At 35.9% G+C, this 18,857-nt stretch overlaps 2 long non-coding RNA genes across 2 annotated transcripts in view; one reads left to right on the forward strand and one right to left on the reverse strand.

The window, feature by feature from the left end:
• LOC123835523 (uncharacterized) overlaps positions 1–18,857 on the forward strand; it is a 52,133-nt gene that overhangs the window by 14,108 nt on the left and 19,168 nt on the right. The gene's annotated exons all lie outside the window — the stretch shown is intronic.
• LOC129045480 (uncharacterized) overlaps positions 5,849–18,857 on the reverse strand; it is a 41,132-nt gene continuing 28,123 nt past the window's right edge. Inside the window, exon 3 of the long non-coding RNA XR_008505263.2 lies at positions 5,849–12,186. This is a non-coding gene — a long non-coding RNA (uncharacterized LOC129045480). The remainder of the gene's footprint in view (positions 12,187–18,857) is intronic.

Below are 18,857 nucleotides of genomic sequence, written 5' to 3' on the forward strand. Positions count from 1 at the left end.
AGGAAATTGCTGGCATTTAGCGCCATCGAAAATCAGGGTCATTTTAATCAAAACTCCCTTCATGAACATATCCATTAACTTCAAGACACAGTTTAAGTCTCGTATCTCCTAAACTGCCCCAGTACTCAATGATATCAAATTCTTGGAACTCTTATAACACAGATTTCCTCCACTTTCTCTTTTGAGTTTGGTATAAAATAGCTTATGTTGATTTTTGCTTTAATGAGATATAGTTGGCCTACAATATAAATGGAAAACAGAGAGAGAGAGAGACCTGGAGACCTAATGGCATAGATTCCAGTCCAGGTCTGAAGACCTGAGTATCAGGAGACTTAGGGCAGGAGATCAATGTCCTAGTTCAAATAGGCCTTTTTTTGTTCTATTCAAGCCTTAGATGGACTGGATGATAGCTACATTGTGCAGGGACATCTGCTTTACTCAGTCTACCAAATTAAATGCTAATTTCTTCTAGAAACACCCTCACAAACACACCCAGAAATAATGTTTAATCACCTACCTGGGCATTCCATGGCCTAGTCAAGTTGACACATAAAATTAACCATCACAGGAATCATTCACTATGAGCCCCTTTTTATCTGGCATCTTATACTCAACATAATTATTTTGATATTTATCCATATTGCAGTGTAGAATTCCATTGCCTGGATATTCTACAATTTATTCATTCACCTTTTGATGGACATTTGAGTTGCTTTCAAGTTACTACTATGAATAAAGCTGCTGTGAATATTTGCGTACAGTTTTTATATGGACATCTGCTTTTTTTTTCTCTTGGATAAATGCCTAGTTGTTAAATAGCTAGATCATAACATAAGTGTGTGTTTAGCATTCTAAGAAACTTCCACACAGTTTTATCAAGTTATTGTACAACTTTTATATTCCCACCTGCCATGCATGAGACTTCTAATTACTTCGCTTTCTTACCAATACTTGTTGTTATCTGACTTTTTAATTTTACCCATTCTATGAGTATATAGTGGTATCTCGGTGTAGTGTAAATTTCCTTAATGACTCATGATGTTGGGCATCTTTTCATATGCTTATTTGCCATCAGTTAGAATTACAGCTAATAACCCAAAAGGATATAAAATGGAATCATAAAAATACTCAACCTGAGGGGCACCTTGGTGGCTCAGCTGTTAAACATCTGACTTGGCTCAGGTCATGATTTCAGGGTCCTGGGATCAAACCCTGCCTCAGGCTCCACACTCAGCAGGGAGTCTGCTTGTCCCTCTGCCACATCCCCAATTGTTCTCTCTCTGTCTCTCTCTCTCTCAAATAAATAAAATCTTAAAAAAAAATACTCAACCTGAAAGAAGCAACAACAACAAAAAAGGACAGTTAGAAAACAAATAACAAGGAAGTCATTTAGTTAATAATATCAATAATCACATTATAAATGGTCTACACACTCCAATTAAAAGACAGAGATTGTTAGATTGGATAAAATCCAACTATTGTGACCTAAAAGAAACCCACTTTAAATATAAAGACATTAATGGGTAAAAGTTAGTGGGATGGGAGAAGATACCATATTAACATTAGTGAAAACAATGCTAAACTGGTTATAATAATTTCAGACATAATGGATTTCAAAACTAATAATATTAAAAGAGATAAAGACAGTCATTTCATAATGATAAACGGAATCATTTCATCCAGCCCTAGGATACTAAATGTATGTGCACCAAGTAACAGAGCTTCAAAAAACATGGAAAATGAACTGATAGTACTACAAGAAAAAATATAGAGAAATCCACACATGTAGGGCCAGATTGCACCCCTCTCTCAGTGATTGATAAATCAAATATGGTGTCCTTAAGGATACTAAAAACATGAACAAAACTACTAGTCAACATGAACTAATTGATAATTATGGAGCCCTCCATTTAACAACAGAATACACACTCATTTCAATACACACATTTCAAGTACACATTTCTTTTTCTTTTTAATGATTTATTTATTTATTTATTTATCCATTTGCTTATTTAAGAGAGAGAGGGAGACAGAGAGCGTGCATGTGTGCACAGGAGTTTGGGGGGAAAGGCAAAGGGAGAAAATCTTCAAGCAGACTCCCCACTGAGCATGGAGCCTGATGAGGGCTCAATCCCACAGCCCATGTCCTGAACTGAAACCAAGAGTTGGTCACTCAACCAACTGAGCCACTTAAGCGCCCCAAAAGTACACATTTCAAGTACACAAGAGTATTACCAAGAAAGGCTATATTCTGAGCCAGAAAAGAAGTCTTAAGTTAAAAGTTCTCAAATTAAACAAAAGATGTTCTCTGACCAAAATGGAATTAAATTAGTAACTAGTAACAATGAGATACTGGGAAAATCTTCAAATATTTGGAAACTGCAAGATAAATTTTTAAATAACCCATGGGTAAAAGAACACAGGAAAAATAAATTAGAAAGTATCTTGAACTGAATAAAAATGAAACACAACATATCGAATTTTTTAGGATGCAGTTAAAACTACTTAGAAACAATTATAGCGCTAAAAACCTATAAAAAAGAAGAAAATTATCAAATTAGTACTTTATTCTTCTATTAAGAAACACAAAGTCCTAGAAAATTAATCCCAAAAGAGACAGAAGAACTGACAAATAAATGTGAGAAGTAGAAATAAATAGAAATAGAAAAACAATATGGAAAAATAAAAGTAAAAGCTGCTTCTTTGAGGGTACCAATAAAATTGATAAACCTCTAACCAGATTGATAAACAAAATAGAAGACCAAGTTAGGAATGGTATCACTCCAAACTTCATTCACATTCAAAGGCTAATAAGGAAGGGGCACCTGGGTGGCTGGGTCAGTCAATTTTTCAACTCAGGTCATGATCTCAGGGTCACGAGATTGAGCCCCACATCAGGCTCTGTGCTGGGCATGGGGTCTGCTTAAGATTTTCTCTCTCCCTCTCCCTCTACCCCTCTACCCCCAACCTCCAATTCGTGCTCTCTCTCTAAAAAATTTCTTTAAAAATTAAAAAAAAATTTAAAAACCCACAAAGGATAATAGGGGGATATAATGAATTTTATGCCAATCAATTTGACAATTTGGATGAAATGGAAAACTTCTTTAAAAGACACAAACCAACAAAATTCACTCAAAAAATAGGTCATTTGAACAGCCCTACATTTAAGAAGTTGAATTATTAGTTAAAGGCTTCCTATAAAGAAAAATCTAAGATTTTTCTAGCTTCACTAGAAAATTCTACAAAACATTTAAGGAGAGAATAATACCAATTCCACCAAAAGTCTTCAAGAAAGTTGAGGAGAAAGGACTACCTCCCAAATCTATAAGCTCATTATGATTCTGATGCCAAAACCAGATGAAAACATTACAAGAAAACTAAAGATGAATATCCTTTATGAACATGTAAAAATTCCTAACAAAATTTTAGCAGGTCAAATCTGAAAATAAACCAAATAGGGTTTATTCCAGGGATGCCTGCTTAGTTTAAGATTTGAAAATTAACCAGTGTAATTCTCCTTATTCACAGCTCAAAAAGGCAAAACCACATGATCATCTGAATTGGTGCAGAAAAAATGTTTAGCAAAATACATCGTCCATTTCTGATAAAAACTTCCAGTAATCTAAGAATAGAAGTGAACTTCAAAGGAGATGATGAGTTGGTTTACTACTGGACTAGGAAAGCTCTTTATCTCTAGGGATACCTGGATGTCTGGTTTGTGACTTTTAGATCATATAAAGGCATCCAGAGATTATTGCATGTTGTTTTAAGGTCTCAAACTCTCCTGATGACCCTAATGATCAGTTGCTTTAGTGATGTTTGCAACTGGCATAACCACTTTGACAAGACTGCTTGACCAGTTAAATGGCCAACAAAAGGTTCTCAGGGAACTGTCCTGAAGCCAAAATTCCTTGCACAAATGAGCTTGTTCCAGAGAGAGAGATAGGATGGTACATGTGTGGTATATGCATATGAATAGTGGCCCTGGGGAACTCCCTTGTGGAATATCTTTCAGACACCTGCTGCTTGCCTGCAGTCTCTTTTTGCTTTTGTACCTTATCCTTTGCCTCTAAGAAATAGTTTCACATCCGTGTTCTCTGTTGAGTCTAGTTGAATCTTTCAAATACCCACAATGGGCAAAATCTTTGAAACTGGAAAAAGGGCATTTATGAAAAGCTAGTAGCTTATACCTAATAGTGAAAGACTGAATGCTTTACCTCTAAGATTAGAAACAAAGCAAGGTGGCACATTATCATTATTTGTAATCAACATTCTACTGGATATTCTAGCCTGTGCACTCAATAGAAAAAGAAATAAAAGGCAATCATCTTTGTAGGAAACCCTACAAAATCTACAAAGAAAGTTATCAGAACTAGTAAATGAATTTAACACAAATGCAAGGATACAGATGAATTTACAAAATTAATTATATTTTTATTAGTGAACAATTGGAAATTGAAATTATGAAAATAATGCCACTTACAATAATATCAAATATATGGAATATTTAGGTAGAAATTTGACAAAAGAGGTGCGAGTTCTATACACAAAAATTACAAAACCCACCTGGGATAATATATCTGAAAAATGGAGAAATATCTTACATTCATAATTTGGATAACTCAGTTATTGTTAAGACATCGATTTTCTGCAAATTCTTACTTAGATTCAATGTAATCCCAATCAAAATCTCAGTAGACTTTATTTTAGAAATTAACAATTTGTTTCTAAAATTTATGTGAAATTATAAAACATTTGATTTTCAAAAGACAGTGTTACAGAAACAAAAAGGCAAGAAAAGGCCTGGGGAAAATATATGCAAGACCTATATCTAAGAAAGAATTTTTATCTTGAATATATAAAGAATTAACCTAATTCAATTAATTAGAAGATAATGCAGCTTAAAAATGGGTAAAAGATTTTAACAGACTTTCTTGTTTTGATTTTTATCTTTTCATGTGGGTGAGCCCTGCATAGTCTACATTTATTTGAGCTACCAGCACCAATCATAGTTAGTAAAGATGTTTTACATATGTCTAAACCTATTGAGAAGAATTTAAATGAAAACTGCTGCCATAAAATTTGAACTTTTTTCTGCAGTCTTTGTGAAAGTTATCAATGGAATAAACTTATGTGAATATTCAGACTACTGAATACAGCAGTTATGAAATGCTGTAACATTCTTCCTGTTCAATTTTGGTGCCTTTTTTGTTTGATAGTCTAGACATAGCCTGTGTTTCTTAGACATGTTTATAAATGGATTGGAAAGGTGATCTAAATAAAGGCATTACTGAAATACAAAGCATCTTTTTGTTATACATTGTTGTTATTAAGAAAAGATTCCAAAAGAGCGCTTCTGGCAATGAGTCATATATTCTGACAGATGTTTTCTACAGATGAGAGGTCAGCTCCACCTTTCCCAAAAATGTAAGTTTTAGGAGAGGTCTTTCTTACAGAGCCCTTGGGAAATAAGTTGTAGTGTGGACTGTGTTTCTTAAAACAACTTCTATTGTGTTTGAAATCTAATGGCAAGGTTTTTTCTGGTAAATAAATGATTTTGAAACTTTGAAACTTTCAACATATTTTGCTCCTTGATTCCAAACTACAGCCTTGCAAGAGAACTTAAAAATAAAGGAATGAGAGAACACTAAGAAAGCTAATTTTACCTTATGAATGTGATACTGAGTGTGAAGACAAAGATTCTTTGTGTCTTAAAATACGGAAGAGGCTTAAGAAATTTCCTGATTAAATCTCCTTTTTTCATAGATAAGGAAACTGAAGCCTGAAGTGGGTAGGTATATGGAGCTAGGAGTGGAAACCAAGCCATAATGCTACTTCTAGTCCAGTGTTCTTTTTTTTTTTTTTTAAGATTTTATTTATTTATTTGAGAGAGAGAGAATGAGAGAGAGAGAACACCTGAGAGGGGATAGGGTCAGAGGACGAAGCAGACTCCCTGCCTAGCAGGAAGCCCGATGCGGGACTCGATCCAGGGACTCCAGGATCATGACCTGAGCCGAAGGCAGTTGCTTAACCAACTGAGCCACCCAGGCGCCCTCTAGTCCAGTGTTCTTCCCATTATACTTTCTGGAATGACAGAAGGAAATAATCTCTGACAACATAATTAAGAGGTCAAATAACTTGCCCAAGGTTAGAGAGCTAGTAAGTGGCAATGCTGGGACAAGAATCTAGCTATCTGAGAACCCAAAGCCCATTCTTTATACTATACAATTATATTCTTTATATATTGTTATAAAACCAATTGAAATGTGTTTTTGTTAAAATATATTTGAGTTTCATGAAAGAAGCTTTCTGGTTTGGCTCATCATTGTATTTAGCATATTATAAATATTCAATAAATATTGGATATTCATTCATCAATTCACATATATTGATTCTAATGTACATAATGTTTAACCTGATTGTATACCAACTATTCACTTAGAAGACAATGGACATTTGTGTTGGCTATAATTCTCTGACACCAAGAATTATCTCCTCTGAAACTCTCTTAGAGATACCTTTTTTATGACCCAAGATGCTCTGGACTAGTGAAAGAAGTATCTAGCTGATCTAATTTACTCATAGAAAAAAATAATAAAAGAATGGTGTAGATTCCTATTAATATATGCAGATAGACCTATTCAACTCTATTTACTGATTTCATTTTCCTAGAGGAATGAAGAGAGATTGGGCTGGAAGAAAGATGAGAAAATGAGTGAAAGAAATTTTCCCTGTATAAATACATTTATCTTGATTCACTTAGTAATTCGGGATTTGCTCCTTGAACATCTGTCTCCAACTACAATTTCTCATTTCCTATTCATTTTTTTTAATTCCTCAGTTCTGATTTTTAAAAATATGTTTACTGCAATCTGATTATTGCCTATAAATCTAGTCCTAAGCTCCCATTATAACTATCATATTTATAATCAATATAAAGTTTTGAAACAGTATTTTGTAGGGAGAGAACATAGTGGATATACTTGTTCATACATGTCTCCCATAAATATACTAAAAATCAGCTGTGCCTTAAAAATATAGCATATGAATAACTGCATAAAACCGTACTTTTGGCAATTTTTAAATTCTTTGTAAGTACTTCAATTATGTCTGCCAAGTACTTTTAAAATTTCCTTTAGCATACTGCAGTGATTAAGAGCAGACAGTACAAGGCTGACATATTTTACATGTTTTTAAAGTCTAGCATGTGTGTGTTGTGAGTTCGTTGTAATTGTATGTGCATTTGGATAAATGAAGTCTAATTCTCTATGTAGTCTTTGCTTAATTACAATCCAAAAAAGAAAATCGACTGTGGCTGCTTTAATATATTTTTAATCATTCCAAGAACAATTACTTAAGACATAAAGTTTAAAAAATATATTCAAACAGAAGAATAAATTTTATCTTAATAAATTATACCAAAGATGTCAGCAACATATTAATAAATAGCTCTTACATATAATATTTAATAAAATCTGTGACATAAAACTTAGTAAATAATTTCCAAAATAATTTAGTAAAATTAAGTAAATAAAATGACAAAGGAAATGAAGTTGCAAATTTTTTTTTTTTTTTAGATTTTATTTATTTATTTGAGAGAGAGAATGAGAGAAAGAGAGAGAGCATGAGACGGGGAGGGTCAGAGGGACAAGCAGACTCCCTGCCGAGCAGGGAGCCCAATGCGGGACTCGATCCCGGGACTCCAGGATCATGACCTGAGCCGAAGGCAGTCGCTCAACCAACTGAGCCACCCAGGCGCCCTGAAGTTGCAAATTAATGTAATAAGAAATGTAAATAGCCAGCAAACAGTTTCAGTTTGTTTCAGTGTCAGTAAACAATAAAATGAGGGAAAAATATCATAGTACCTCCATTCAAAGTTTAGTAAAACAACTAAATAGAATTAGGTATTGAACTTTAAATCTACACATTATAATTTTTTAAGCAGAAAAAAAGACCCAAACCAATGTGCGCAGTGTGATTCCAATTTGTAAACTAAGAAACTAATCAATGAATATAATAAATGTATCAAAGTGAATATGTGCATATGTATAACTATATGGAAGCCAGAAAAACATATTTAGCAAATTCAGTAGTGGTTACTTATAAGGGATGGATTTGACCAAGTCAAACATAAGAATAACTTTCCTGTGTAAATTAGAAAGAAAAATTGTGAAGTAATTGGTGATTTCCTTTTTTCTGACTCCCAGTTTAAAATGTAAGAGAAAGGAAAGATGGTACACTGGCTATTAATGTATAGATTTATAGCAATAAATATCATCTGCTCTATTAAATAAAATCAAGGAATTCTGTATATGTGGGGGAACCAAAGAAAATAAGTATTTGGACTACGGCCCAGGTAGAATTAGCCCTACTGGAAACTGCTAGTCTCTGGAAACTAGTTAGATATCTATGATATTTCTTTGGAATCAAGCTTACTAGGCAAAGTTTTCAACATGATATATTAAGTGATAGGCAAAATACAGCACCCGAGAGTTAAGAATATCAGTCAGTAAGCAAAGATATAAGTATTTACAGAGTTAGCACCAAAGAGCTACTGCTAGTTAGAAACTCTAACCACTGGGTTAAGTTATTTTACAGGTCTCCATGACCTTGGATATGAGTGGGAAACAAGACAGGATATCAGGGTATAACATAGTGTACTACCCAGCTATTGAAATAAGGATAAGGGATGAGAAGACACAGTCCCAAAGAACAAGACAAAGACCACAGTCAGACCAGGTAAAGTATTAATTTGATGTTGAGATTCTGAGCTCCATACTCAGAAGGCCTGTCTGGAACAGAACAGGTAGATAATGCACTTGAATAAGATCTAGCTTACATGTTTCCTCACAATTTGACTTTACCACCAATAAAATATGAATTATTTTTCTTTCTGTCATCAAAAAATGGACACTTCCATTTTCCTATTATTTCCAATGGCACCATAATTTTTTAGTCCACTAGTCTCAAAATTTAGGGTTGTCTATAACTTTTTCTCCTCTACCGACTTCTACATATCTTGAAACCATAACCGAAGTCCACATGTCTTTATTTCATTCTAATTACTAAAAGAGTCTTCTATCCTTTTTCTGATCAACCCTCCACAGAAGTGTCAAGAAAATTTTTTTCATGTTAAATCTTTCTTACAAAGTCTCTATTAGGGTTCCCAAGAATACTAGCTGTGATGAAATACTGTTTCTCAGAAAGCCACACTCACCGACTCTCCCTTCTCAGATGGTTTGCATTGCCACTAGTCTGGATAATTTTCCACTTTAACTCCAGAAACTGAGAAAAGTTTTCCTCGAAGTATAACAAAACAGAGTGGTTAAGATCATAGACTCTAAAACAGGACTCAATTGGTTTTGCAATTCGCATCTACCACATTTCAGCTATATGACTTTAGACATGTGATTTAATCAATGAAGCCTAGGTTTACTTATTCATATGACAAGCATGATAATATTTTATGAAATTTTTACAATTCAATGTTATCTTCCATATAACATTTGTTGTTATTGCTTTGGCACATAAATATTAACAATCATCATTATAATTCCTCAAAATGACAGCATTTTTTTCTTTTGTTTTTTTTACCAGTGTATTCATGAAGCCTTTTAAAAGTACACAGAATATTTTTGTTCATGGGAAGAATATTCTGATCTAAACTATATAAAAAGAAATAACCGACTGATACAAAGTATCAGTAACTTTTTTTTTTTTTAAAGATTTTATTTATTTAGGGGCGCCTGGGTGGCTCAGTTGGTTGGGCGACTGCCTTCGGCTCAGGTCATGATCCTGGAGTCCCTGGATCGAGTCCCGCATCGGGCTCCCTGCTCGGCAGGGAGTCTGCTTCTCCCTCTCCCACTCCCCGTTTGTGTTCCCTCTCTCGCTGTGTCTTTCTCTGTCAAATAAATAAATAAAATCTTTAAAAAAAAAAGATTTTATTTATTTATTCATGAGAGATAGAGAGAGAGAGAGGCAGAGGGAGAGGCAGGCTCCCCGCGGAGCAGGGAGCCCGATGCGGGACTCGATCCCAGGACCCCGGGATCATGATCTGAGCTGAAGGCAGACGCTTAACCGACTGAGCCACCCAGGCGTCCCACAAAGTATCAGTAACTTTTAAAATGCTTTCCTCCTCTTTAAGCTCTTCTTGCTTTTCCAGCGTCCCATAAACCTGTGGTTCTTTCCACAGTCTGGTCTTTTTGGTGAAAAGCCTTCCTTGGAAACTTGTCCATCCAAGAGTACACCTCTTTCTTACCAAAAGAAAATCAAAGTACATAGATATCTATCTATATTCTGGAACTCTTTATTATTCTTCCTAATTAAGGACAGCGTTATTTTAGTGAACCCAAACTAGCTAAGGTAAATGAACGTTTCGGATAAATACAGGGGAATCTCCCCAACTAATTCGAACGGAATTTAGCAAGGGCTCCCGGAAATGAGAGAGTCACCAGGATCCTGCCCATGGGTTGCTCCTTCAACTCCAGGCTGTTGAGGCTGTGCTCGTTAAACCGAACTTCTTCAAGTGACAGTCCAGGCGGGGGCTGCAATGGGCAGCATTGAAGATGCCTCTGCTTGGTGAGGTTCCTACGACTAAGAGCTACCAAGAGCCCGGGCCTGAGGGTTGTCCCGTCTCTTCAAAGGTGGGTAAGCCGGCCTTCGCTTCTGCATAGAGCAGCTGGCGCAGGAAAACTGGTCTTCAGGACCAAGTGCGTCGGCGGGCTCACTTCACATGTTCGGCGGCCTGAGAGGCACAGTAATACTCCTTGTGGGCGATGACGGTGGACAGACAGCAGTACTTGTGGTCCCCTCGTTGGTAGTCTGGACGCCTTTGTCCAAACGGAAAGGGGGCGTCGTCAGCAAGGCCCGCAGCGCGTTCGGGCGCTGGTGAGATGCCGTGGGCTGAGTTGGTGGCGGCAGACCCGGGTAGACAGGACGTGGGCTGCCATCTACCAGGCCCAGGGGCCACTCCTTCAGCGCTTGGTCTTTGGGGTTGTCCCAGGGGCCGCCAAGCCCGGCGCGTGAGGGTGGGCCGCACCGAACGGCTTCCGGCGGGGGGGATTTTCCCCGACCCCAGCAGGCAGCGCGCCAGGCGGAAGTGACCCCTGAGGTCTCCGGGGGCCGTGCCAGTCCGGGGCTGTAGGAGCACTCAAAGATGTGGGTGAAGGCTGCGGCAGGGAGGAGCATGAGAACTTCTTGTGCGCCAGGTAGGCCTCCGGGCTGTGGAAGCTGGTGCAGTCGTGGTAGTCGGACAGGGCAAGCAGGCCGCGCGCGGTCACGGAGGCGAGGCCGGCGTGCGGCGGCTACCTGCTCCCGTGGGTTAGGTCCGCTTCCGCCTCCAGGCTGCGGCGACCGGAATCACCCTGGTCAGTCTCTCTTACCTCTTAGTCACTCATTCTAGCGTATGCTCATTAAGCCAAATAGTACATTTAATTTGCAGCCAGAGTTCTCTGTTTAATTATCAGCTTCCACATTGCTGAAATTGGCCGCCAGCCCTCAGAACAGATAGCCTTAGGTTTCAGTGTCCAACACCCTCTGAATATCAGTGGCACATTAGCAGCAGTCTCTTTTCCCTTAACCCCCACTAACACCGAAGTTAACGTCTCGAGAGAAGCGTCACTAATTACGCAGCCATAAGGCACTCAAGTGCTATTATCTGTTATTGTCACTGAAGTGCTATTATCTCTTCTATTGTTGTAGTGTCTTTTTAACATTTAACATGGATATAGGGCCTATTTCAGATCACATATTCCATGCAAGGGAGAGTTGAGTTTAGAGCAATGGGAATTTAGTAGGAAAATAGCAGGAATTAAAGAAAAATTAGGGGAATTGGTTATCTGTTCTGTACTCATTTTCTTTGACCACATGCCTCAGCCTCCAGGGGTGGAGGGAGGGCTTTCCAAAATAAAGACTGAATAGGATTCCGGTATTCTTTTCAAGACAGAGTCACACATTGATGGTAAGGAATACAATGATTTCGTCTCTTCCACCTGGTCCTATAGGCATAATTGACTAGCCGCATTCCCAAACTAAAACAGAATGAAAGAATAATCTTCAAATGCATCATTCTTTCCACATTTGACTAGTCAGTATGTATTGAGCATGCAGCATCCCCTTGCCTTGGAAGTTGTGTGCAGAAATGATGTTGCAGAGCGAATAAAGGGTCAGGCCATTCTGGTATTTCACCTGAAAAAGTGGAAAGTAGAGATGGTCAGGTCCAGCCACACATTAGAATCAGATGGGAGGTTTTATAACCTACTGTGGCCCAAGATCCAGCCCTGACCAATTTAATCAGAATCTTTGGTTATGGGTTCACACATTGGTATTTTTTTTCAAAAGTTACCCTGGTGATTCTCATGTGTAGCCAGGTTTGAGAAGCATAGGCTAGCCCTTAGGGAAATAAAAGTTATTAAGAACACGTGGGAAGCAGAGTCTAGCCAGCTGGATATACTTCTCCAACCTTAAAATTTTTTTTTTTTTTTTCAGAAAAACCCAAGTATTTAAGAAACCATGGAAAATAGGGCTAAGTGGGCAGCCTGGTTACTTCATAGGTAGGGCTATCACTCAATCGTAGTTCCCAAAGCTGTGTTCTCTACCTCAGGCATGGGGCAGAAGCTACTAAATTCAAACTTCCCTGTTCTAGATTACACACTTTGTTTAGATAAAAAGGAAAAAGCAAAGCATGCTATTCTTACAAGGCCATTGTATGTAGCTAGATTTAGTCATAAATTAATGTTATTGATACTAAGAATTTTTAGGAACTGCTATCAAGATATAAGAAGGGGAAGGAACACTGAATGATAATTGTCATCTGAGTTATAATGCTATTTTTTTTTTTTTTCAAAGAGTGGACTTAGGTCTCTTAAACTACCTCTCAGTTTCCTTGTTTCTGAAGTTACTGAGTTGATTTCTTTTCTTTTCTTTTTTTGTTCTATCATCCAGTCCATTCACTTACTCAGTGAACTTATACTGATCAACAGTCTCTAGTCCAGTGCTAGGGTTACTAAATGGATCAGGTATGCATTCTGATAGAGGGGTTCAAGAGATCAAGAAAGAGTTCTCATAGGAGTGTCATTTTAGTATGTACTAAAAAATGAGTGAGGATGCTCTAAGCCTATGAGTTTGGGGGATTGGAGTGTGGGGGGGAGGGAGCGAGAGAGCAGGAAGGAGAGAGAGTGCAAGTGAGCTCAAGATCTTTAAAATAACTGTCCTCTGTTCAGTGTAGCTGAATTTCAGGTTTGGGTAGAGAAGTAGGGTTATGAAGTCTTGTCATGAGGGAGTGTTGTTGAGGACCAGTGTGTATTTTTATGCAGCAATGGAGAGGTAAACCCCTTAGAAAGATCAATCTGATAACTGTGGGAAGGATGTATTGAAGAATGGTGAGACTGAAGTTAGGAAGATAGGGAGGGGAGCCATACCCAGAGGATAAATTATGAAAGTCAAATTCTAAGTTACAGAGAGAATGAAAAAATTGAACAGAGAACCTCCAAAAAAAATAATACCTACAAAGTTTTTTAATGGCAAATTCAGAGCACAATTAATACATACATATATAAATATTTAGAACTTTGAAGCCAAATTTCCATTACCTTCTTTTAATTACCAGTGGAAAGATTATATTAATGTGAGAATGAATAGACCTATAGGAAGGTTGACTAATAGTACTGGGTTTGAAGATACCCACAAATTTTTAAACAGCTCTATACATCTTTACTTATCTCATCTCTAACATAGCCCTGGGGATTTTTGGAAAAATAGCATGTAATGTCAACTCTGTACTTAAACTGTAACAATCAAACCCTTGGGAACTATCAAGTTATCAGTCTTTACTACTGAAAACATAACACAGTTTAAGTAGAGCTACTCTAAATGGTTCAGATTACATTTAAGTAATATTTTGAGTGAGATGAAGACAGAGAGATTTTCACCCAAACGACTAGTTTGAATTGCCTACATTTGTGTCCCAGATTGTTTTTTGTGAAGTCAACCAAGGGTATAAAAAGCTTCCTTTCCCAAAAAGGAAAAGGCCTTTATATTGCTGAGGTCTGGACAAGTGCAAACTGAATACTTTTTCTTGCTAAAAGCAAAAAAATTGGAACATTATTTGTGGGGCTTTAAACTTCTTTGTAAAGTTTTTAAAGAAGTCATCAACCAAATAGAGCTTTATGATCCAACAAATATTCTTTTCATTCATTTCATTTGTAATACATAATGGAGATTATATATGAAAGAAGAAATACCTTGAGGCAAATGACAAATGTGTACAACTTTTTGTTGTTTATGCATATAAGCAAATTATCTTTTTCAATCTTTAGAATAGATTCAAGTACCAAAGCCGATTTGATTACCCATGGGGAAGCATTTGTGTTTCATCTTGAAAACTTGCTCACCCTTCAGCCTCACAGTTTGGGGTGGTTCTAGAGTTTGCATAGCCTCTTCTGCTTTTCTAATTGTGTAGTGAAGAGAGAGACATGTTGGGCCCCAGAAGGACATTTATTTCAAAATGCTCAAATAATTTCTCTGCTTCTGTCAGAAGAGGAGGAGAAAGAGGAAGAAGAAGACAAGGAGAGAAGGAAATGAGAAGGGAGCCAGCTGTTAGTTTTGGAAAGAGAAGGTTATATATACCACATACCAGCGACAGATTTTAATGTCTTTTAACTAAAGCAAGGGCTCCAACGCAAAATGTAGCATAGCGTGCTTCCCATTCTATAGGCTCGAAACCAAATAACTGTATGAAAACATCTTGTGATAATGCTTTAATGATTTAGTAATAAGTTTTATTTCATTTATTTTCAAGTATCACAAGAGAAAAATAAAGACTAACCTTCTAGGCCTTTAAATGTCCAGCTCATATCTGTACTAGCATAAAAGATAGGATTTTTCTGGATCCTAGAGAAGGCCAATGATACGTAAAATATTTACTGCATGACATACCATCATACTTAGAAAGACACGGACAAACTCTGAGCACAGTATATTGTCCTGGAGAAATGTTGGTTGTGATAAAAATAACTGAATTTTCAAATATTAATTGATCTAGGAAACTGTATTTTTGTATGACATGTAGATCTCTACATATTCATGGATTATGTGACTACATATTTTCAACTAACTGGAAACCACCTACATCATTTATTATGAGGCCATAGAGAAAATATAAAATGGTGAGTTCAAAATAAAATGTTTCATACTAGACACAACTGCATATTACATGATTTAAGAAATTATTTTGGTTATTTATAGTCAAGAGACTTTTAGAATCTCTTTTTCATTGCAGTTTAAACTGCAACTGATAGATGGCGCTGACAGGATGTGATTCAGTGTCACAGATGAACACGCTGCAGTTTTTTTCTCAGAATTTCAAAAGCCAGTTTCATATTAGCAGAATCTGTCAGAGGAATGTTCTTAGGTTTTAAACATACTGAGAATCGATTTTCCAAGTAATTCTCAGAAACGTCATTGTATTTTGTGAAGTACTTTTGGTGGGCTGTTATTCCTGGTACTTAAGATACCTAAATCTGGTGTTCCTGATAGACTTTTAACTTCTCCAACACTTAAGCATATTTTCCAGTTTTTCCTTTTTTTTAAGTTCTGTTTTGTTTTTGTATTGTCCCTACATCTGGGTTTCAGTGGTGTATCATATAGGTGTGGATCATATTTTGTTCCCAGTACAACTTTTTCATTCCAGAACATCTAAACCTTTAAAATCATGCAGGGCTAAATAATAATAATAATAATAATAATAATAAACTCTGTGGTACAGCATTCTTTTTTTTATCACCTTTCAGCCACGTAACTGCTTAAGACTATCTTGCTCACTTGCTTGAGAGGTTAATAAATAATTTTAAAGTATAAGTGAAGGGAATCTGAAGTTTGTGGCAAAAGCAGGTAATTCAGAGGGAAAAAAAAAGAAAAGGAACAAAACAAGGAAATATATCTTTCAGGTTTAATTTCCTTAGTGGTAGAGTGGTAGAGTCAGCCATTTTTATGGTTCAGTCAACACAAGTTCAAAACATCTGGCCACTGGAAAAATAGGGATTTTCCACATCTGCATATTATGGGTCATTTCATAACAACAACAACAATAATAAGACACTCCTTAGAAGTTTTTTCCTAGATATACTGTTAATATAAATTAAGATGTAATTATCTGCAGAAGTTATACCCTGTTGTTTTTTATTCTCTATTTAAAATATAATTTTAAAATAATGTACATGTATAATTAGCAAAATGTCTTTGTTCAAAGGATTACAAAGTTAATAGGGCTCTTCTCTCACCTAAGAATGACCATTTTCTAATAATTATGGCTGAAAAATTTCACAAAGTCTAAAATGTGTAGTTTTTAGATTGATACTCCATATTAAAAACAAATAAGGAATATTCTTAAAGATAATATCTCCAGCTTCTCTTTTTTCTATAAAGATTACATGGTGTTTAATACAGGCTGTGTATAAATTGGGCACCCAAGAAGCATTCTAAGTTTGAGGCATTAAAATCTATACCATTTTTTTTAAAAGATTTTATTTATTTATTTGAGAGAGAGAGAATGAGAGAGAGCAAGCACATGAGAGGGGGGAGGGTCAGAGGGAGAAGCAGACTCCCTGCCGAGCAGGGAGCCCGATGCGGGACTCAATCCAGGGACTCCAGGATCATGACCTGAGCCGAAGGCAGTCGCTTAACCAACTGAGCCACCCAGGTGCCCCAAAATCTATACCATTTTAATGTAAATTTTAGTATTTTTAATTTAAAAAGTAGAGTTTAACATCTTGACTTTTTAGATTTTAAAATTCAGCTCTGGGAGATTTCTAAGTATTTATTTCTTGCCAAAAATATGAAAATAGAAAAAGGAGCAATGTTTAAAAAAAATTTTATCATTTAAATTAAGTATGTCATTAGAATATTTTCTTTGCCTCTATAGATTACTTTAATTTCCAGCTATAACCCAAATACTCAAAATGCATTGTATCATGTGGAAGTGTGACTCAGTTAAATAAGTCATCTTTAGCATCTGCTACATTGAAAGAAATGTTATATGGTGTGAAGTGATGGGTCATATTCACTACTGAGAACTGTATGGAAATTAAAATTCCCTTAGGGAGGCAAGAATTCAGGAATCCAAATATATGTCCTCCTGACATCAGGATACAAGTGTGGGAAAGAATGAGACAGTAGTCCTAGAGCCTGTGCTGCTTTGATGACAGAGAAGCATGATCATTTTGACTGGATTTAATCAAGTCAGTGGCTTTTAGTCACTCATGAGGTTTTTACTTTTTTTCTGTTATAATACTGTTTATTTGGGGAAAAATATCTATGTGCATATGTATGTATTGAGTATATACATATATATTTACATATGTATTTAGAATATTTATTTAGAGTTCTAGAATATCAGAGGTCTAAATTATTCCAAGACTATTTGCAGATTTTGTCATCATGGTGATGGTATTTGTAAACTATGAAAATTGAGATTATCCTGACTGTCAGATGCCATGTCACAAACCTGAATGAGCTTTTTTTGTCCAATAATGAACATTTTACAAACTCCAGGATTGGGTCTTTTTAAGCTAATTTGTCTTTCTAGAAATACTATTTAAAACAGTGAATATTCTACTTATAGAAAACTAGAAGTATCTGAATAAATGAAATTATATGGGAAAATGCAATTGTTTAGAAACTGGTTCTCAAGGTAAATATTTTCAAGAAAAGAGCCGTATGTTACTATATGAAAATAGCTAAGATTGGATGATAGCCAGATTATTATTTTGTAAACAATAGGCTGGTATCATATTGTTAAATACCTCCAAGTTTGGTGATAATTTTTTTAGATAGAAGTTGCCAAAATAAAAGCTTTTATGCTCACCTAATGAGGTCAAGAAAATACTTCTCTGTAGTATCAAGTACAATATTACAGATATAAATGTTGAATTTTTATTTTTTATTTTTTTGAAGATTTTATTTATTTCAGAGAGAGAGAGAAAGTGCATGCACAAGTGTGGGGGGGGGGGCGAGTGGCAGAGGGAGAGGGAGAAGCAGACTCCCTGCTAAATAGGGAGCCCAATGTCGGACTCGACCCTGGGACCCTGGGATCATGACCTGAGCCAAAGGCAGATGCTTAACTGACTGAGCCACCCAGGCGCCCCTATATAAATGTTAAATTTTTAAGGTGTTATGAGAAATGCCAAACATTTTTAAACGAAACTCTTTCATATTAAAATATTGTATATTCAGATATGTAAATTTAAAGTCAAAACAATTAGAATTTGACAAAACGTCAGAAATTCAGCTTATTGCTTCCAGCTGTGCACTGTAGTTCTATATCCTATTATTTTGCCTTAAATCATTCCTTTCTTAAAATAAACTAAACCTTTATGAGTGTTTTCAATTAAAATATGCATTGACAAAAATTAAATCTTAATAGTATAGATAACATTAAATATTATAACATTCTATTTCTGTGGTATTATAGAGATTTTTAAATATCATGTATTTTTTATTGATGTGAAAATTAAATTTGTGTGATAGCAGTAAAATGTCTCTTAACATTTCCCTGTATCTAAAGCTGGACTCAGAAATAATTTTTTTGGTATAGTGTCTTTTTCAAATACAGGCTTGCTTCAAATTAGGAAGGCATCTTATGAATTTAAAATAAATCTTATGAAAATTGCATAGGAAGAAAGTCCCTTTCAGATCATGTCATTTTCTATTTATTATTCTTTTGGCAAAAATCTTTAGTACTCTTCCAGTTTATATTCTACTTTGAGGTATAGGTGTGTATACTCCCTACACCTTTATTAGTAAGGAAGAGTATGTGTGTGTGTGTGCGTGCAACCTAATTCTTAAGAAAAACGAAAGGTTCT

This window comes from Mirounga angustirostris, unplaced genomic scaffold (assembly GCF_029215605.1).
Source record: "Mirounga angustirostris isolate CCGP_5_RB_7025 unplaced genomic scaffold, mMirAng1.0.hap1 SCAF_12, whole genome shotgun sequence".
Lineage (NCBI taxonomy): Eukaryota > Metazoa > Chordata > Mammalia > Carnivora > Phocidae > Mirounga > Mirounga angustirostris.